The sequence below is a fragment of the Phoca vitulina genome, unplaced genomic scaffold, assembly GCF_004348235.1.
Source record: "Phoca vitulina isolate PV1807 unplaced genomic scaffold, GSC_HSeal_1.0 scaffold10, whole genome shotgun sequence".
Classification (NCBI taxonomy): domain Eukaryota; kingdom Metazoa; phylum Chordata; class Mammalia; order Carnivora; family Phocidae; genus Phoca; species Phoca vitulina.
In genome coordinates, this window is record NW_022589713.1 from 44,337,117 (window position 1) to 44,359,354 (window position 22,238).

Consider the following 22,238-nt stretch of genomic DNA (forward strand, 5'->3'; position numbering starts at 1 on the left):
TATGGTAATAAGGAGCCTCTAGAGGAGATGGGAGTGTTTTAGCCATCATCAGAATTTAGGTTAAAGTATACATAAATGTAAGATGCTATGGTTATTCTAAAACAGTTTAAAATGCTTCTTAAATATCTTACATCTTTCCCTTCTGGCATGTGAACCTCAGGTCTATGTTAAGAGTTAGTTGAAACAGCAATGGTGGTAGCAAATATAATAACAAGAGCAGCTTTATATTAAATAGCACCTACTGTTAACGGTAATCTACATATACTGTCTGTCCCTAAACTAACTTAGCCAGGTAACTATGATTACCCCATTTTAAAATGAGAAAACGGAAGGCTCAGAGAAATTACCCCTCTTGTTCAAGTTCACATACCTGGAGCTGTCTAGAGCACTGGTGGAGGGCTTTACGATCTTCCATTTGCCCTTCTTTTTTTTTTTTTTTTAAAGATTTTATTTATTTATTTGACAGAGAGAGAGCACAAGTAGGCAGAGTGGTAGACAGAGGGAGAAGGAGAAGCAGGCTTCCTGCTGAGCAGGGAGCCCGATGCGGGGCTCGATCCCAGCACCCTGGGATCATGACCTGAGCCGAAGGCAGACGCTTAACGACTGAGCCACCCAGGCGCCCCTCCATTTGCCCTTCTGATCCACTCCCCACTGTGCCCCCCAGGTGACTGACTCGAAGGGACCACATCAGCAGACTCCGTGGCCCTCTGATTATTGGTGGGTTCAGCCAATGGGGAGTCCGGGGAAGGTGGCCAGAGGGAGAGAGTGTGGTCTATTTTCAGGGTCAGGGTATTTCCTTCCCCTAGCTCACTCTCCAGAGGACTGGCTTCATCCCTTACCCAGAGGTCACAGCACCTCCAGCTCAGACTTTGTCTTCAGACTTCCAGTAGCCTCTCCCTCCCCTAATTCCAGACTGGAGATGATAATGGCTATATACCATATTATCATTTAGGATTTCCCTAGAGCTTTATGAATAGGCCTTTTTGTGACCCTCTCTTCAAATTATCCTAATTTGAGTACACTGTTTCCTGCTGGGACCCAAACTGGTACATATGCTATTTACATGACATGCTCTGAGGATATATAGTCTGTGCCTTTAAGAAGCTTTTATTCTTAGAAGTAGAGCAGAAGCAAACAAACGCAGTAGTCATTCAGCATTTCAAATGCCCAGTATCTGTCACCCCCCCCCCGTTCTGGCAATTGTTGGGGAGCCACTTCTTCAACATCATAGGTATAGTTGGTAAAATCTGGGATGCCCTCTCCTGGCTTCCAAGCTTCTGGGTTTAAGCCTGGCTGTTTGGAGTACTCATTCAGCAACAGACACACTCTGAACAGCCAAAGAAAGCCCTCTTAACTCAGCCCTTCAGAAAAGTGAGTTCTGAGGAACTAGAGAGAAGATAGAATGCCCTGAGGTGCACCTTCCTTGAAATCCTGGAACTACCCAACCACCTGCCTGCCTTGCGGTCAGGGCAGAGAATCTTAGAGACAACTGCCCACATCACCTCTCTAATGCCCTTCCCCTCTGCCTAGACGGGAGGGACTTGAACATTTATTTTCGAAGTGTGCATTTCATTGCAACACCAAGGCAATAATTAGTTTCAGCTGATATCAAACAAATACAATTATGCATAAATCTATATTAGTTTTGCTGAATTTGAAGTGTTTTGCATTTAAATATTGTGATGCTCCTTTTTATGTATCAACTTGGCTAAGTTATAGTCTATAGTGATTCAAACATTAATCTAGGTGGTACTGTGATGGTATCTGTAGATGTGATTAAAGTCCATAATCAGTCAACTTTAAGTAAGGGAGATTATTTTAGATGATCTGAGTAGGCTTGATCAATCAGTTGAGAGGCCTTAAGGGCAGAACTGAGGCTTCCTTGAGAAAGAAGAAATTTCACCTGTGGGCAGTAGCTCAGCTCTTACATGAGTGCTAGCCCGCCCTTCCTGAAGGCTGGCCCTGAACTTGGGACTTGCCCAGCCAGCTCTCACAATCACATAAGCTAGTTCCTTACAGTAAGTGTTCACACATTTCCCCTACTGGTTCTGGCTCTCTGGGTGACCCTGACTGATACAAATATCTACTAGGAAAAGTAAAGAGTTGAGATTTTAAAAATATTCTTAATTGCTATAATTAAGTAAAAACAAAGCTGCACTGATTTGGGGTTAGGGAGATGGAGGGACAATAGCAAATCTTAAGTAGCTCCAAATGGGAAGAACACAAAGTTTAAATTGAGAAAAATCACATTTAGTTCTACAAAAGGCTTTACTTCTTTTCATACAATTCACAGCTATGTGGCATTCAGAAAATGGTATTAAGGAAGGTGTGAGACATCATCCAAATAAGCTCATCCAGCGGCTTCTGGGGTCCACAAATATGTACATAAAGAAGCCTGACTCCAATTGGGTCAAAATACTAATAAATTCAATAAAACAAAATTTAATATGTAACGTGTCCACTTGGGGGATTTATGGGAAGACAGGAAGAAAATTCTAAATAATAATTTCTGCTAAATGTCTACTTATACATAAAATACCAGATTGTTACCTTGCACCTGAGACTCAGTTGCAAATATGAATTTTATTACGAATTTAAAGTATTTGAAGAGATATGCATTAAAACATTGTGGATTTGTAAACTGACTTTTTATTACCCATTTAGCAAATACACCTGTCCTTTTCCCTCTCAAAACTAGAAAATGTATCAAAATGACCCAAGATTTATGCTTGGCATGATTCTCTAAGCAGTTGTAATGATCAGATACATGCATAGTAAATGAAAATGATGAGAAAAGTTTTAAGCTTTTTTAAAAATTGTCATCTTCCAGGGCACCTGGGTGGCTCAGTTGGTTAAGCGTCTGCCTTCGGCTCAGGTCATGATCCCAGGGTCCTGGGATTGAGCCCCATGTCTGGTTCCCTGCTCAGCAGGGAGTCTGCTTCTCCCTCTGCCCCTCCCCCCACTCATGCTCTCTCTCTTTCTCTCTCTCAAATAAATAAATAAAATCTTTTTAAAAAATTGTCACCTCAGATGAATGGATAAAGAAGATGTGGTATATATATACAATGGAATATTATGCAGCCATCAAAAGGAATGAAATCTTGCCATTTGCAACGTCGTGGATGGAACTGGAGGGTATTATGCTGAGCGAAATAAGTCAATCAGAGAAAGACATGTATCATATGACCTCACTGATATGAGGAATTCTTAATCTCAGGAAACAAACTGAGGGTTGCTGGAGTGGTGGGGGGTGGGAGGGATGGGTGGCTGGGTGATAGACACTGGGGAGGGTATGTGCTACGGTGAGCGTTGTGAATTGTGTAAGACTGATGAATCACAGACCTGTGCCTCTGAAACAAATAATACATTATATGTTAAAAAAAAGAAGAAGAAGAAGATAGCAGGAAGGGAAAAATAAAGGGGGGGAGATCGGAGGGGGAGAAGAACCATGAGAGACTATGGACTCTGAGAAACAAACTGAGGGTTCTAGAGGGGAGGGGGGTGGGGGGATGGGTTAGCCTGGTGATGGGTATTAAAGAGGGCACGTACTGAATGGAGCACTGGGTGTTATACGCAATGAATCATGGAACACTACATCAAAAACTAATGATGTAATGTATGGTGATTAACATAACATAATAAAAAAACTTACAGGAACTATAAAAAAAATAAAAATAAAAACTTACAGGAACTATAAAAAAAATTGTCACCTTCCATAAAAACGATGTTGAAATTCCACGGCAGACTACAGTGTACTCCAAAACAGTATGTAAATCCAAGCTTGGATCGGGTTCATGACAATTTTCTGGAAGGCCAGAGCTCTTCTGGATGAGGTTTTCCTTGCAGCCTGACCCTGAAGTAAGGATTTCATGAACAACATCACACTCAGGTCTCAGTGATCTTGTCCTTAGTTCAACATCTAAATAGCACTCCGCCATGAGCAAAAAACAACATACACCCGATGGAACCACAGACCTTGAACAGACGTCCAGTATTTATCTAGAACAACTCAATAACTAACAGAAAAGGCTCTAAGAGAAGAGAGGAGTTCTTTCTCCTCCCATTCAGACCAGAATACCACAGCTGGGAGGGGCCACGCTGTAGCCTCTTTTTTGGACAGTCCACTGCTTACTATCCTACTGCCTCTTCCCTGGGAATTCATGCCAGCAATTTCTTACCTGCTATGTTATCATATATGCCATTCAAAAACCCTTCATACTGCTTCAAATACTTTGTAAACATTTTTTTAAGTTTTCTTCTCAAGTAAAACAACCAGAATAGAACCCAAGTTGCTCATAATAGTAATTAAAAGCTAAAAATTAATCAGGGAAAGGAGAAGGATAGGAGGATGAAAACAAATGTTTTGCCATTTTGAACGCACCAGGTGGCACTCTTGGGTGAAATGTCAGGTACCGACCCACGGCAGGAATTTAAATGCGCAGCTGAAGAAGACATCTAAAGCAAGGAGACTTCCCAACACCATATACTGACAGGATACAGGAAATGGAAGAGAGTCAACTAGTTTAATACCGATCTTTACAATTAAGAGTAGCTCCTAAACATAAACCTAAAATAACAGATCTCTGCAGATGTAGATTTCCAGTACATAGTATAAATATGCAGATTTTTTGGTAAAATAAGCAGTAAACAACAATGAGCAAATGAGATCCCATGGGGAAAACATTGCTTTTACTTTTAATACAGGTAAGTGATCAGTAGAAACATAAATATACACATGTTCACATGTATGTATGAATGTCAATTTTGAATACATGCAGAACATCGAACTCTTCCTGGTGTCTGTGATTCTACAAATAAGCTTTATGTGTTTACTGTGTTCATGTTTTTATATTTAAACACCAGTGTGTAAGCATGAAGGTGCCCTCTCTGCCCTGCCTGTTTGGTTCATCTTGGCATCAGTAGCACCTTGCAGATTGCAGGATGCTCTATAGAAAGAGCTGGATAGGCAGGTGAATGGAGGAATGTGTGCGCATCTGAATAAGTAAGGTGAAACATGGACTGATGGATAGAAAGAAACCAGATAAGCTTAAGGGGAAACTCAGTGGAAGTTATCCCCCCTTTTAACGCTCTATCACTTATCTTGACCAATTGTTCACAGCTCACTCCTCACACCATCAAACATCCCCCACCCTCACCTGGCTGGGGAGGAGGGTTGGAAACTGGCTCTGGCAGACAGTTCACACACAGCATTTCATTTGGTGTCATCAGCTAAGTCAGCTCAATGGTGCCCATCATGAGACTGATGTTCTGAGACATGACATGACCTGGCACTAGTCACTCTGAAATGTGCTGAAGCTGGATTCAAATCCAGGCTTTTTCTTAACACAAAGTGTGTGCCTTCCCTCTTGACGTTTCTATGACATCTAGATCTCAGGCCCTCTCATGCATGACCTTATCCGATTATATGCACTAACTGTATTAATTTACTTTTGCTTTGTCTGTCTTATGCATATGTTCTCTCATGACACTGAGGCATGATAACTTTATAATATAAAACTAGTTGAAAAAAATCAATCATCCATAATTCTACCACTCTGACACGGAAATAGTTTCCAAGTCAAGTGATTTTTGGCATTTTTCTGAGTGTCTTGGCCAGATATGGGCTTGCGGAGACTCTTCCATCTTCCTACACAGTGATTCCAAGTCATGGCTACAGTCAGCAACTTAGGGCCTGAAAATGTGAGGCATGATTCCCTAAGACTTCGGGGTGCCTTTGGCCCCTTGTCCCAACTCTGGGACATCCTAGGTGGAGGAAGCAATGTCTTCTGCAGAGGTAACTGCACCAGAGTCCTTGAACCCCTCCTTTTGCAGGGCAGTTGAGGCCCTCCTAGATGGGCTGTGTATCTTTGGACAGGCAAAGAGCTCCCTTCCACCCACAGAGAACCCCTACATTAGAGTGAATTTTGCAGATGCTCCATTTCTGTCCCTTTGCTGAACAAGGGAGAAAGCTCTAATTCAGAGAACATATAGCCATTAGTGTTTCTGGGTTCCTCCCCATCTCTAAATTGTTTTCCAGCAGACTGGCAGGCAATTTTATTCCCTCTAATTGTCAGTCAGTCCCCTTAAACAATGAAAATGTAAAGTTACAAAGTCATAACAATAGGTTCAGGAGTTTAGACACAATAACCACTGACATTTATGAGGCATTATCACATGTCAGGTGATACCTAATTTTTTTAAAGATTTATTTATTTATTTTAGAGAGAAAGAGAGGGAGCGCATGCAAGTGGGGAGAGGGGCAAAGGGAGAGGGAGAGAATCCCAAGCAGACTTCCCACTGAGTGGGGAGCCCAATGTGGGGCTCGATCCCACGACCCTGAGATCATGACCTGAGCTGAAATCAAAAGTCAGACACTTAACCAACTAAGCCACCCAGGTGACCCAATACCTAAGTTTTTTTTTGTTTTTGTTTTTTTTAAGATTTTATTTATTTACTTGACAGAGACACAGCGAGAGAGGGAACACAAGCAGGAGGAGTGGGAGAGGGAGAAGCAGGCTTCCCGCGGAGCAGGGAGCCCAATGCGGGGCTCGATCCCAGGACCCTGGGACCACGACCTGAGCCGAAGGCAGATGTTTAAAGACTGAACCACCCAGGCACTCCCCAATACCTAAGTTTTTCATGTGCATAATCCTACCTGACCCTCATAACACCCTGGGATAGGTTGCTTTATTACAGTCATCTTACAGATGGGCCAACTGAGGCTCTGAGAAATTAAGTTACTTACTTAAGGTCATAGAGCTAAAAATGGTGGGTCTGCAATTTGCACCCAGATGAATTAGGAGGTTATATGTGTCTATATCAGTATACTATGCTACTTGGCTCATAACTGGCCTCAGGAGATCTTTCAAGAAAGTCCATTCACTCTGTGAAACAGAACCACATAGTGATTAATTTTAACCCTGACGCTCCATCTATGTAACCAGCTACTTAATATCCTTATGCCATTGGTCCTACCTGAAATATCTGCCTTTAATTCCTTTTAATTCCCCACATGCTGACCTAATGGTCCTACTGCAGGATGTGGCTGACTGCCATAATGAAGAAGGGCTACCTCACAGCAGAATAGGAAAATGTGCCTTGCAGAGGGAGCGAATTCCAAACCAGACATGATGGAATAGGAGGAAAAGATGCAGTTGTGTGGCCCTCTGACATTAGGCACCTCAACTAGAAATAGAGGGGTTCATTCAAAATGCAAATCGGGAATCTTCCAGAGGCTGGGGCCAGGAAATAAGGGTGTTGTGGCTGACCTGGTCCTGCAAAGCCAGTGCCTACCCTTTGGGTCTCCACCACGCAGACTACACTCCTTTCCTGTTGAGACTCCAGAACACAGAGGAAAATGGTCCTCCAGTGGTAGGGATCCCTAGTGATTTGCTTTAGAGTAACTTTGGTTCATCTCTTCTTGCTTCTCCACCCCTATTTCCGCCTTGCCTAGTTCCTCCAGTTGAATGTGGTAATGTCAGGAAGCCACTTCAAGTCCTTTCTGAAGTAAAACAGAGGTGTCAACAAATAAAGTAAATATCACCAGGAAAATGTGTGTGGGTCCCTTTGCTCTCTGGGTCTCCTGCTACCATTCTCCCTCCACCTATAAACTCCAATCTTCAGCAAAAACAAACAAACAAACCAAAAACTTCAAGGAAAACTACCTGGAAAACGTGTGTGGGAAACATGGTCCTTGATTTCAATCCTGGACACAATGTCCTAAGATGTTTTTTTTTAAAGCTAGATTTCCTTCCAGAATTCAACTTGCACAGGTCTGCCAGATAAACATTTTGGATCCAAACTGTAGTTAGGGAAATGTTTGCATGCTTAGATTTGAATGAGAAGAGGAAACTGCTGGGGTTGAGAGATTGCAAAGTGCTGTTCCATTTAGCGGGACATTAAAAGCACAGCAACAATCAAAGTGACATTTCTCCTCACCGTGAGGTTCCTGCCTGCACAGCGTCCCCCTCATGAGGGGGAAGGCACTGATTTTCAGAAGGAAGATCCAGTGTACACCTAGCTTCCTAAGAAATGTGATTGTTTAAAACCAGCCCTGACTGATGTGGCTTATGTAAGCTCACATTTAAGGCAACATCTGCCTCTGTCTTGATTCCCCAATTAGCAACCTGTTATGGCTAAACCATCACATGGTGCCCCAAAATACTCGATTCTTTGCAGCTGGAACTCAGCCAAAAGAAATACCCAACAAATGTATGTGGTGCCAATAGCATTACACGGATATATAAGCTAGTCATACTAGTTTCATTGTGGGTCCAGCGCTGTCTTTATATAATATTGCTCCTCCGCCAAGCTGTATGGGTTTCTTAAAGTTCTGTTTGCTGGCTGAGGAAGGGAAAGCAAGCCAACCTGTTTATGGACTACAAATGTCATGATTAGGGAAGTAAGAAATAGAAGAATTGCATAATCATCAGCAAAAACAGTTACTTGCATGTTATTACTAAAGTTCGCCTCCCTATGTAAAATTAAATAACCACTTCATTAGCTGGGCTTGTGCTTTTTACAAGAGGGTCTCAGGAATAAACGCTCAGTGAGAATTGATTCCCATTTTGAAGTGATGGCCTTTTCGGAGGATGATAGGGGAAGTACGGGAAAGAGTGGGGGCGGGAGGGGACACCATAAAACAGACTGAACCATGGTCATGAGGTGGGACTAGCAGGTTCCACTTCTCACTTACTTCCGAGACCCCACCCACTGACTCTCTGATGTCCCCTGGTCCAGTGATGGAGATGAGAGCAGCAAGTCATGGTCACAGCTACTGCTGGTCCTGCGCATCCCCAGGGATAATGCCGAGACCGAGAGAAGAGCCTGCCTCGGGTCTGGGAACCGGAACCTGGAGTCACAGGCAGCTGACACCACTTCCTGCTTTGTCCACTGTACCCAAGAGTCTTTGTTCCTACCCTCTTTGTACCTGACATCAAGAGTACTCAATTCAACCTGCGCACTTTGGTGGACATGGAGGATAAGGCTGAACTGCTTTTCATGGCTCTTCATTCCCTGGCTCACTCAGGGCCCTCTCAAACAAGAACTCCGTGAGTGACGGGGAACACCAACCACGGACGTGCTAGACACTGCCAGCTAGACAGCCACACAGAGAGAAAACTATTTTATACACGAATCTATTTAACTCTGTTATCACTTGCTCAATCTATAATATATATATATTTAATAACACTTCATTGTTTCATATTAACAGTTCATTCTTCCACACAAATCCTCTTGCTGTTTTGGTAGCACATTTGAAGACCATAAATAAAATTCAGTAAGTTTTCTTGAGCCAATAAACCTGTTATAGATTTTATTGATAGTAACAAAAGAAAAATAGATTTTCCATAAGCTGCCTAAGAAAGGGAACATTGATCAGTAAGTTAAAAACACTGTAGTACAGGACATCTGGAATGGCAGTGTAGGTAGCTTGGCAAATCCCCAATGATAAGAGTCAAAAAAAAAAAAACCTGTTCTCCAAAAAGCAATGATAAAACTCCAAAGCAAAAAAAGAAAATGTGGGGTGCCTGGGTGGCTTGGTTGGTTAAGCATCTGCTTTCGGCTCAGGTCATGATCCCAGGGTCCTGGGATCCAGCCCCACGTCGGGCTCCCTGCTCCGTGGGGAGCCTGCTTCTCCCTCTCCCTCTGCCTGCTGCTCTGCCTACTTGTGTTCTCTATCTCTCTGTCGAATAAATATATAAAATCTTAAAAAACAAAAAAAAAGTAAATGTTAAAAACAACTGTTTCAGGACTCTGGAAGTGGTCCAAAGGCACACAGCAAATTGAGAAGCATTTATTCAAATAACACTATTGAGCCTCAGGTAAGAACAGCGGGAGTCTGTACTCCTTAGCTTGGGGCAGACCCCCCCCCCCCGCCAACACACACACACACACCTGTCCCCACTCGCCAGGTGTTAGTTCTATGAAGGTGAAGCAAGCCACGAAAACCTGTGGTTTTGCTGCCAAAGGAAGCCAATCTGATTTGGAGCAGAGCACAGCAAAACCTCATGTCCTAAGGCATTATAAACAGCAGCAATCCCAGAGACAGAAGAATAGAGAAAAACAAAAGTTGTGATCTTATTTGGGCCAAACAACAGAGCAGCAGACAAACCGGAAATTTACTAAGAAGACCTGACACATGAGGAAGCCACAGTAAATAATAATCAACTTCCATATATCCCTAGGGCTCTGGAAGGCGGTGCACAAGCACGAGGCTGCACACACACTCAGCAGAGACTGGAAAGGACCCTAGCTATTCCCATATTCCTATCAACCAAGAAATCAATATCCAGCAAAACTATCCTTCAAAAAATGAACGCAAAATAAAGACATTGCCAGATAAACAGTGAGAAAATTCATTGCTACCAATCTTTCACAACTGCATTCAGAAAACGGGAGGAAAGAACACTTTCCAGCTTATTCTACAAGGTCAATACCAAATGCCAAATACCAAAGCTACACAAAGATATCATAATTAAAGAAAATTATTGAGAAATATCCCTAGGAATACACACACAAGGATCCTTAACAAATATTACAAACCAGATCCAGGACCATATAAAAAGGATTATACACCATGGCTAAGTTTGTAACATTTGACAATCAACTCATGTTATATACCATATTAGTGGGAAAAGGACAAAAAAAAATGCATGATCATTTTAATAGATGCAGAAAAAGGATTCCACAAAATCCAACATTCTTTCAGGACAAAACTCTCAACAAAGGAGGAATGAAGAGGAATCTCCTCATAGCAACATTATCCATATTAAGCTAAAGAATAGAAACAATCTATTTATTGAATGGACAAACAAAATGTGGTAATTCCATATAATAGAATACTATGTAGCAATAAAAGGGAATAAGCTACTCCTGCACTGCAGCATAGAATAACTCACAAATAGTATGTTAAATGAAAGAAGCCAAGTGCAAGAGATGATATGTTGTATGATTCTATGTATATGAAATGCCATGTGATATGCCCAGAAAAGGCAAATCTAGGAAGATAAGCAGATTACTGGTTGCCTGAGGCTGGGGTGGGAAAAGAGACTGAATGCAAATGGTCACAGGGGATCTCTGGGAAGGTAATGAAAATATTCTAAAATGGGCTGTAATAATGATTGCACACAAATCTATAAATTTACTAGAAATTATTGAATTTCACACTTAAAATGGGTTAATTTATGGCATGTAAATTATTCCACAATAGAGTTGGTATAAAAAGCTTAAAAAGATAAACACCATAGTGACTAAAAGTGATGATTTAAAAAAATGAAATGATGAAACCCTCTTCCCAGACTATGAGAAGTGTTTCAATGGAGGGAGAGATCTTTTGGCAGAGGTGGCCTAGAGCTGGGGTCAGTGAACTATGGCCCGTGGACCAAATCAGGTACACTACCTGGTTTGCTCAGGTCCACCATAAGGTAAGAATGGTTTTCACATATTTTAATGGTTGAAAAAACCCCGAAGTCAGAAGACATGAACAGACATTTTTCCAAAGAAGATATCCAAATGGCCAACAGACACATGAAAAAGTGCTCAACATCACTTGGCATCAGGGAAATACAAATCAAAACTGCAATAAGATACCACCTCATACCAGTCAGAATGGCTAAAATCAACAAGTCAGGAAACGACAGATGTTGGCAGAGATGCGGAGAAAGGGGAACCCTCCTACACTGTTGGTGGGAATGCAAGCTGGTGCAGCCACTCTGGAAAACAGAATGGAGGTTCCTCAAAAAGTTGAAAATAGAGCTCCCCTACGACCCAGAAATTGCACTACTAGGTATAATCCCAAAGGATACAAATATAGTGATTTGAAGAGGCATATACACCCTAATGTTCATAGCAGCAATGTCCACAATAGCCAAACTATGGAAAGAGCCCAGATGTCCATCGACAGATGAATGGATAAAGAAGATGTGGTATATATACACACACACACACACACACAATGAATATTATGCAGCCATCAAAAAATTGAAATCTTGCTATTTGCAATGATGTGGGTGGGACTAGAGGGTATTATGCTAAGCGAAATAAGTCAGAGGGACAATTATCATATGATCTCACTCATATGTGGAATATAAGAAACAAAACAGAGGATCATTGGGGAAGAGAGGGAAAAATAAAACAAGATGAAATCAGAGAGGGAGACAAACCATAAGAGACTCTTAATCATAGGAACACACTGAGAGTTGCTGGAGGGGAGGGGGGTTGGGGGATGGGGTAACTGGGTGATGGGCATTAAGGAGGGCACGTGATATAATGAGCACTGGGTGTTATATAAGACTCATGAATCACTGAACTCTACCTCTGAAACTAATAATACATTAGATGTTAATTAATTTATTAAATAAAAATTAAAAAAATAACAAACCCAAAGAATATTTCATTTCATGTGAAAATTACATGAAATCGTAATTTGAATGTCTATAAATGAAGTTTATAGAAACTTACACATGCTCATTCTTTACGGTATTGACTGTGGCTACTTTTTTGCTGCAGAGGCAGAGCTGAGTCGTTGCAACAGAGACCTTCTGGCCTGCAAAACCTAAAATATTCACTCTCTGGCCTTTTACAGAAAAAGGTAACCCCTGTTCTAAAGCAGTGTTTCTCTATTCTGAATGCACATTTAGAACCATCTGGGAGTTTTAAAAATATATCCTCATCTCAATTCCATCAACCTCCTTCTCTTTGTCCAACCAATTACATGACACACTTTGGACAGTGTAGTTTTTAAAAGCTCTTTAGGTGACTCCAGTCACCAGGACTAAGGACCCCTGTTCTACGTCATCCATGGAGCTAAGACCAGAGGCCTTGAGTTTTATGTTCACATCACACCATATTTTGAAAGTCAGCACACAAAGCAGCTTTAGATCAGTGACCTGAAACTAAATCACTGGCAGATTAAATGTGCCTATCTGTGACAAAGCTACTTTGTTGTTGAGTCTCCTGAAAAGAAGGGACCAAGATGGCTACTCCTCCTTGGTCAGTGTTTCCAAGATACATTAACTGAGTTGGTCACTCTTAACCAGTCTCTCGGAGCCAAAGCACCTCCCGAAGGAGGGTTTCTGCTAAAGAGCACTAAGCCTGAAAACAAAGAGGTATGATCAGAAATCACACAGGGTTCCAAGATTTTAATGATTCTGCTACTTTTACTTACTTTTTTATTTATGTGTCATGTAAGCCTAATACACTCAACAACTATTGGGAAAATAAGTGGAGCTGGGTAACAAATAGTCTATATGGTAGATTAAATCTGGCCACCAGTTCTTGGCAGAATCTCTCATCAAGAGTTGGAGTCTATTAGCTTAACCCTGATCCTTTACAGCAAGAGTCCTTGCGGCTTCCACTTATTACGCTCTTCTTGAAATCCTGAGACTACCACGTAGCAAAGGAGCTCAGGATGAAAGACCAAAGCAAAGAGACACTCAGTCATCCCAGCTATCCCAGCTGAAGCTAGATACCAAAAAATGAAAAAGTCACTGTGATGCTAAAGAGACAGACACCTTGAGAGAAAGGGACCATAGCATCTTGGAATTCATTACAGTGAAGAAATGAAAAGCTGGGCATAATCAAATGCAGAAAAGAACCTCCGGAAAGTATATTTTTCTAAAACATGTGAAAAAGATGAAGCCCATGATGGAATACAACTCAAAAAGGAACAGAATATTTATAAAAGAAAACTGATAATATAATTGTGAATGACCTTGAAAAAAGAAAGAGGAAGAAATCTTAAGTAATTACCAGTGTGGCTATATGGGAAATTCTCTGATTGATTGATTCATTCATTCATTCATACAAACCAACAAACATGGAATATTGGCCACATGCAAAGTGCCGCCGTGTTCTAATGAGGTCATATTTTCAAAAGCACTAACTAAACATGGAAGAACTCATATTTCTGAGAAGAATATACTTTAAAATATATTTTAAAAGGGGGCAGAGATATACAAGAATATTTACAGAAACACTCAGATAAGCTAAGACATTCAAAATAAGTGGTATCTAAAATTATGGTACAGGCAATGGGAATAAGAAACAAAAAGCAATATTGCTTGGGGCAGATGGTATAATGCTGTTTGATGGATGCGAGTGGGAAAATCAGAGTGCTTCAACATCTTTTTTTCTTTCATCTTCTCCATTGAAGAAACTGTTTTCCAGCTAAAATAAGAAACTGGAATTCAAGACAAGAGGTAAAATGAGTTAAAAAAAAGGACACAGGTGCCTAATACTGACTTCCACGTGCCTGCCTGAGACAAGTCATATCCAGAGCCCCCGCAAAAGTTGCAAATGTGATCTGGAATCACTGTCAATAGTCTCTGAGGACAGACACTAAGAGTTCTGAGTCACATCAGTGGTATTCCACTTTCTAAATGAGAGAAAAGAGGAAGGTAGATTTTGTTTAAATATAAAGTCTAAAATCAGTGCCTGATAAAAGTCTAGAAAGACAGTTAAATGAAACAGGTGGCTGATGGACTCTTGGAAAAAAGCTGATTCTGAGAAGTTAGAAATCACTAATTAAATTGCATAGCATTATAGATAGCTAAGGGTTTTTGTTGTTGTTGTTGTTGTTAGATATTACATCTCTTTTAGTTCTCACACCACCTGAGTGAGGTACATGATACTACTGCAGTGACACAGAAACAGACACTGAGGTTCCTAAATACTGAGTATGTTATGTCCAAAGTCCCTGCAGTAAGTGACCGAGCTGCAATGCCAGATCAATTCACACCAAACTAACCTTACTTAAAAACCTTAATTAAAAAGTCTACTTGGTCCCATTTAATGCTTCTTGCTGTGAATTCTAACTTGTCTGACATTAACAGCAACACACCAGCTTTCTTGTCTAGACAGTACTTGTGTGTGTGTGTGTGTGTGTGTGTGTGTGTGTGTGTGTTCTATTGCTGTATAACAAATCACCACAAACCCAGTGGCCATACCACTTTGCTGCTAAATGTAGTATCTCTCCATTTCCATGGGTTAGGGGCTTCTGCTCAGGGTCCCCTGTGTTTTAGCTGGGGCCTCTGCTCAAGGTTTCATAAGGCTGAAATCAGGGTATTGTTAGCTTGTATCTCATCTGGGGGGACGCAACTGACCAGGGGAAGATCCTTCCCCAAGCTCCCTCAGGTTGTTGGCAGATTTATTTCCTTACAGTTGAAGGACTGAGGTCCCTGTTGTCTTCGAACTGTGACTTCCCTCCTAGAGGCTGCTTTCAGGACCTTGCCATGTGGCCTGTGCCATTCCAGTGATGGGGAGCCTCCCTTGTGTCACATTTGTAATCTCTCTGACCTTCCCTTCTGCTACCATCCCAAGAAAAAGCTCTGCCTTTAAAGGGCTCATGGGACTAGGTCAAGTCCATCTAGATAACTCCCTTTCCTTACAGTCAGCTGTGCCAGATCACATGACACAATTACGGAGGGACGGGCGGATGGTGTGGACCTTGAGGACCATCTTAAAATTCCGCCTTCCTCCATGTTCAATGCTTTATTTTTATCCTTTCTACATTACTTTGTTTAAATGGGTCTCTGGCAATAGCACTAACTTTGCTTTTTTACTAAATTTGAGGGTCTTTAGTTTTCAATAAATAACTTTAACAAATTCGCATGGACTGGGAGACTACATTTGATCTTCCTGTGCCATTTTATCTTGTGCTTTCTTGTTGTCCCCTTGCCCTCCTACCAGCTCCCATATCTTTTCCTGTAGGGATCAAAGCTTCCTTTGATCTTTCTTCTCTTTCTCTGGTCTTCCAGAAGTCATATGTAGTCCCTTAAATTTTTTAAGCAATTACCTGCATAGTTTTAAACTATTTAATCCTATTTTCTCTATCATCATAAAGAATAAAACAGTATCCAAAGATATGCCTATGTAATTTTCCTTCTTCTTCTTCTTGTCCCCCCCACATCACATAAAAGAATCATCGCCTTATTATTCAGATTAGATTATTAATACTTTTTATAAACGTCTCTTAATAATTACCTTTGATGTCATGTAAAGTTATACAATCATAAGAACAATTATTTAACGCTAACTCAAATTTTGTAAGTTTAATTAATCACCATTTGTTTTATATTTCATTTTCCCTTAATCTGAGTCTCTCTTTTAATTAACTCTTTAACAGACTAGACAATTTTAGTAATTCTGAGTTCTTTAATATCTGAGGTGTCCTTTGGATTGAGGACTAGAAGCTACTCCCTTGTTTCTGGCTTGTTGATGAAACTCCTATTATTCTGACTGGCCTTTGGAATGAAGTTAAATGCATGGGAATAATTGTGATTTCTTAGGCCAAAAATATATTCTTAAGGTAACCAAAAAAAAACCATGAAAACAGCCAAGCATCGCTGACTAGCTGCAGACCTTATGCAACTCCTTTAATGGGGCCCAACCAAACCTTAGAGACTCTTCTAGATGTACCAGTCAAGACTTTATAAAATTAATAAAAATATTAATATTTATCAACACACTACCCCATAAAAGCAGAAGAATTAAGTTCCAGCAAAACATTAATGAAGTCCACTTATATGTGTATAAAGATTCAGGGTCACACAGTGATGGACAATAAATATAAAAATGAATATCTCTCCATAAGGAATATAGTCAGTGATACTGTAACAATGTTGTATGGTGACAGATGTGGCGAGCATAGCAGAGCGTATGAACTTATTGAATCATGTGCTGTACGCTGGAACTAATATAACATTGTGTGTCAACTATACTCAAATACAAAAAAATTTTTAAAGGACAAAAGTAAATATTTCTCTCAGTGCCCTCCTTAGAAGGAAAACTAGTAACCCATAAACAATACTTCTTCCAAGTATACGTGCAATCATATTATTTTAAAACTTAGGGAAAAGGAAATGCACTTCTGATGAACCCTTAACATTCATCCAACAATAGCACATGAACAATGAAGACACTTATGAATGTTTTTAGGCTCCATTTACAATCATTTTACAGTGACGTGGTTCAAAATTTAGACAGTATAGAAAAATTTACAATGAAAGGTCTCCCCCTTAATTCTGTCCTTTAGCTACACAATTCCCCTCCCCACAGTCAAGTTGTGTGTTTACCATGTATCCTTCCAGAGATATTTCACACATATACAGACTCTCTCCTCCCTCCCCCACGTTTCCCCCCCTTCCCGCTCCCCTCTCTGTCTCTGTCTCTCTCTCTATCTCTGGATTTTTAAAGAATTTTTTGTTCCTTTTTGATAAAATTGTATCATTCCATTGTCCTGAAACTAATTTTTTACTTAACATATCTTGGAGATCTTTGTATGTCAGTATAGATACAGTGCTTCCTCCCTCATTCTTTTTGATAACAACATAACATTCCATTGTCCAGGTATGCCATAGTTTATTTTCCCAATAACTTAGTGGTATATACTTTAAACAATTTTACAGTTATAACCTCAAATACGCTATTTCAAATGTGGGAAGTATATTTGCAGGATAGTTCTCAGAGATGATGAAATCCCTAGGTTACAGGCCGCACACATTGCAATTTTGATAGTTATAGCCACATTGCTCTCCACAAAGCAAGTAACAACTTATACTCTCATCTAGTAATGTACGAGCCTACTGTAGCATGACTTTTAACAGCTCTAATGCACACTACATGGTATTTTCAAATTTCTGTCCACAATTTTTTTTTGTACGGTTTTTATGTGGCTGTTTCAGATGAGAGTGTGAATACTCAGATGGGCCCTGGTTTGTGCTCCAAACATCCTGGTTCCTCTCTTTCTCTTTTCCATACAACACATGGATATTACAAAACACACTACTGCTATAAAGTTTCATAAATTTAGGACATATTGAAACAATCAGGGTCCAGAGTCCATTAAATTTGAGTATTTCTACAAAGCCCATCTAAACGCTGAACTGCAATATAAAAGCAGCAGTGCTGGTGAATTCTTGGTCCTATGAATCAGTGTCTAATGAGAATTGATTTAACAGGCTCCAAGGGACCCTATCTTATTGCTAATAAAAGAAATCCCATCCGGTACTATCCACACTGCCTAGATATTAAATAAGGCTTATGATGATTAAGCACCAGAAAAGTTAATTAAGAGGTAATTCCAGGGGAATGTACTGATCACATAGGGCAGTGGTTTTCTACTGGATAACTTAAGGAGGGGATGGCAATTATCAAACTTGAAGCACTAGGCAGGGGCACCACAACACACAATCATGCTGCCTCAAGCCCACCCCAGTGCAGCCCTCATCCACTGAGGGGACACTCATTTCCATTTCACTTTCAGGACCTGCTCCTTAAATGGGACCTCTGCCTGGCAAAAAGCACAGGAAACAATGGCAAGGTGTTTTCCACTTATTTTTCCTCCCTGGATGGGACTGCCGTAAAACATTAACAACATTAAACCAAAGGGTAGGGTTTATAAAAATGTAGAACAAATGAGAATGTTATCATAAATTGTGGTCTGTCATTAAAGCAATTATGCCCAAAAGTTTAATGAGCTATAGCTCATCTAAATCAGAGACAGAAAACCTCGAGAGCATTAAGATTGTTTCACATCCCTAAACATGGTCTCAGTCATGGGTGTCTGATCAGATGAGTCTACAGAACTCAAGGGTCAAGGTAATCAGGTAAGAGTGCTCATATGGGCATTCCATCATCATGTCCACAGCCAGAGTGCTGTTCCAGAGCAAACAAGTATCTCATTTAATTTTTAAAAGCTATTTGTCTTTGTTGATTAAATTGATATATCTAAAACACAAGGGAAGTTTGCTAATTCCTATTTCTATAAAATCCAAAAATCTGACATGTCAGACCTAACTGCTCAATACTAATTTCTAGGAGAGGATTTTAGCAGGGTTTATATAACAAAATTTTTATTCTGGCACAAAATCTCAAGAGCTTATTGTTTCTTAGAAGGTTAGTGGTGGTCCTTTCTGCCTTTCATGCCTAACACATGAGATCAAAGGAAACTCCAGTGACATAGCTCTCTTTTGTTATTCTGACCTGCACTTAACACCCATTTCCTATCCTGAATGCACAGAGAGGTACTAAGTCCACAGGGCTGCTAATATTGTTATGTTGTAGGTGGAACTGAGCTCTATTTGCCTAATAGACAATAAACAGAGATCCTTGCCAAACAGCACTTGCCATAAAGATCTCAACACAGGGCGTGTTCCCTTGGATGCGGTCCACAAGTTTCAGAAGGAGCAAACATGAACAGTTTCACCAGTGAGCAAAGAATGGGTAGGTAGCTGGCACAACCCTCGGGAAACTAACTTGGTGGTATGTCCCATAGCCTGGAAAAGTTTCCTTTCACACATCTAAGCCAGTCATTCTGTTTTTAGGAATGGATTTTAAGGAAAAAACACTGGGAAGATGACAAAATTTCATGATCTACAAGGATGTTCACTGCAGCATTCTTTATATTATAAAAATCATAAATATCCAATAATCAAAGAATGGTTAAATAGATTAAGAAGCATGCATATGATATGATGTGATGTGATATAATATGATACTACAACATCATATGACATAGCCATATCTGATGACATAGAATAATGCTTAAGACTATTAAGATGGGAAAACATTATATAGAATGCCAACTTGCTTCTTAAAAATCTTTCTACTGTATATACACATGCATGCACTTGTGCATATATGTAGGCATGCATGTGTATAAACTTGCACACCTTTTAAAAGACTACATTTCCCCCATAACAGCATTTTTCACACTAAACTGACAGAGGGCTTGCTTTTCTGTTTTGCTCTCTCCACTCCCTCCCCTGCCTTTGGCATACCCCCCTAAACACACAGGCAGACAGTAAGTTATGTGGGGGCAGGATCTTGTCTGTCCTGCTCACAAACTTTTCCCCAGAATACAGCAATGCATACCATGCAGCTCAATAAATACCCACTAAAGGCAATAACTGGTAATAAATGCTGAATATCTAGAAGGCAACTTACCACTGTTTTTAGAGTGATTATTTCGAAAGTGTGCAATTATGCATAATTTTTAATTTTCTTTAAGTTTCTATGTCCTTTTCCTAGTTTCCTAGTTTTGTATATGTTTATAGTTTTGTCACATGCTTATAATCAGAAAACATTTTAAACAAATAAATTTTAAAAGATGAAATAATATTTATTTGCTGTCTAATACATTTCTATTCCCTTGTTTGTTTACTAAATACATTAAGTGCACAAAATGAATGATGTCTCACTATCTGTCCAAGTAGAATAGAACATATGAGCATTAAAAAGAAATTGTTAGGGGCTCCTGGGTGGCTCGGTCGTTAAGCGTCTGCCTTCAGCTCAGGTCATGATCCCAGGGTCCTGGTATCGAGCCCAGCATCAGGCTCCCTGCTCTGCGGGAAGCCTGCTTCTCCCTCTCCCACTCCCCCTGCTTGTGTTCCCTCTCTCTCTGTGTCTCTCTCTGTCAAATGACTAAATAAAATCTTAAAAAAAAAAATAAATTGTTGAAGAATAAAAGGATTCATTTTTTCTCTGTTTTGACAAGTAAAGAAATGGGGACCAATAATCCATAAATCTGATAGAAAATGAAATAAGTCAAGCAGAGAAAGTCAATTATCATATGGTTTCACTTATTTGTGGAACATAAGGAATAGCATGGAGGACATTAGGAGAAGGAAGGGAAAAATGAAGGGGGGAGAAATCGGAGGGAGAGATGAACCATGAGAGACTATGGACTCTGAGAAACAAAATGAGTGTTTTAGAGGGGAGGGTGGAGGGGGGATGGGTTAGCCCGGGAGGGCACGTACTGCATGGAGCACTGGGTATTATAGGAAAACAATGGATCGTGGATCACCACATCAAAAACTAATGATGACTATGGTGACTAACATAACATAATAAAATTAAAAAAAAAAAGAAAGAAAAAGAAAATAAAACAGACACTGAAAAGAGAACAAAGCCAAGAACACATCCTCATTGTTGGCAAAAAATCTAATATAACATTCAGAATTCTTTTACTATGTTATCCACTTAAAGAGAGCTGTGGTTTGAACAATACAATTCAATGTTCCTTTGAAAAATGGATAAAAGCAATATTGTTCCACCACATGACTTTTCCCGGATAGTGTCTTTACCCACCTTAGAAAGGAGACTTATAAGTTTCAAATGCTACCTAAGACCTGATGCCTTTTTTCACTTAAACACATGTTCATCATAAAAAATTCTGTAAATACAATCAAATATAAAGGAAAACTATTCCTAACACCATCACCAAAAAAAAAAAAAAAACAAAAACAAACAACCCAATGACATTATTCTGTGTATTTCCATGCAGACCTGTATATGTATGAGTCACCTGTATGAAAATACACACACATACAAAACGTGTACTTTAGCATATATATTTTATTGACTAATATCTATCTACTATTATACATATTATACATATTTTACTTCCCAGTTCCTTAGCATACCTACCTATCTTAAAAAGAGGGAGACTAATATGAATTAGCATAAACAGACTGATAAATAATATACATATATATATATATAGTGTGTATAGTGAATTTGAGTAATGTATGTATGCATCCACACAGATGCATATGCATACCCATTGATATGTCTATATTATCCATACACAGAGATTATAATATCCTTAATTCTACTTCTGGGATAGGTCCTATTTTATTCATATAGATTGATTTCCTCATTGGAACATGGGCTGCTGTTATTCATTTCATTGTATTATACTACCATTAATCATTACATGATAGTTCTGTGATTTTTAAACATAATGATTCCAGAGCTTCAAATGATTATAATCCTAAGTTATTTTTCCCAAACGTAAGCAGCAAAAACATGAAAGGAAAAATGTCTTTCTAGATATTATAAACTTGAATCTTTTTCCTTACAAAACTAATGTAAGCAATTTGCAAAAAATTCCACAAAATACAAAAGAGACTATAAACCCAGGCACTATCCTATTAACCTAAAACAATCACTATTAGCTGTTTGCTTTTTCCTTCTAGCTTAAAGACATGTTCAGGTACAGATGTGTGTTTTATTAGATATAATTCCAATAGTCATAACATTTTAGATCCTGCTTTTTTTTTTTTTTTAAACTACTCCTTGCCTATTTGCCATGTCTGGTCCATTTTCCCACAGTCTTCAAAGCATCTGCAGAAAGGACTCTATTATGCGAGAATGTTGCCCATCCTGGCTGTTTTCCTGTTGGAAGGCTCTACTGTGAGCTGGTTGCTCCTTTCCTGCTTTTTGATGGAATTGGC

At 39.8% G+C, this 22,238-nt stretch overlaps 1 protein-coding gene across 4 annotated transcripts in view; it reads right to left on the reverse strand.

Annotated features, from left to right (window-relative positions):
• MYRIP (myosin VIIA and Rab interacting protein) overlaps positions 1-22,238 on the reverse strand; it is a 399,641-nt gene that overhangs the window by 277,229 nt on the left and 100,174 nt on the right. The gene's annotated exons all lie outside the window — the stretch shown is intronic.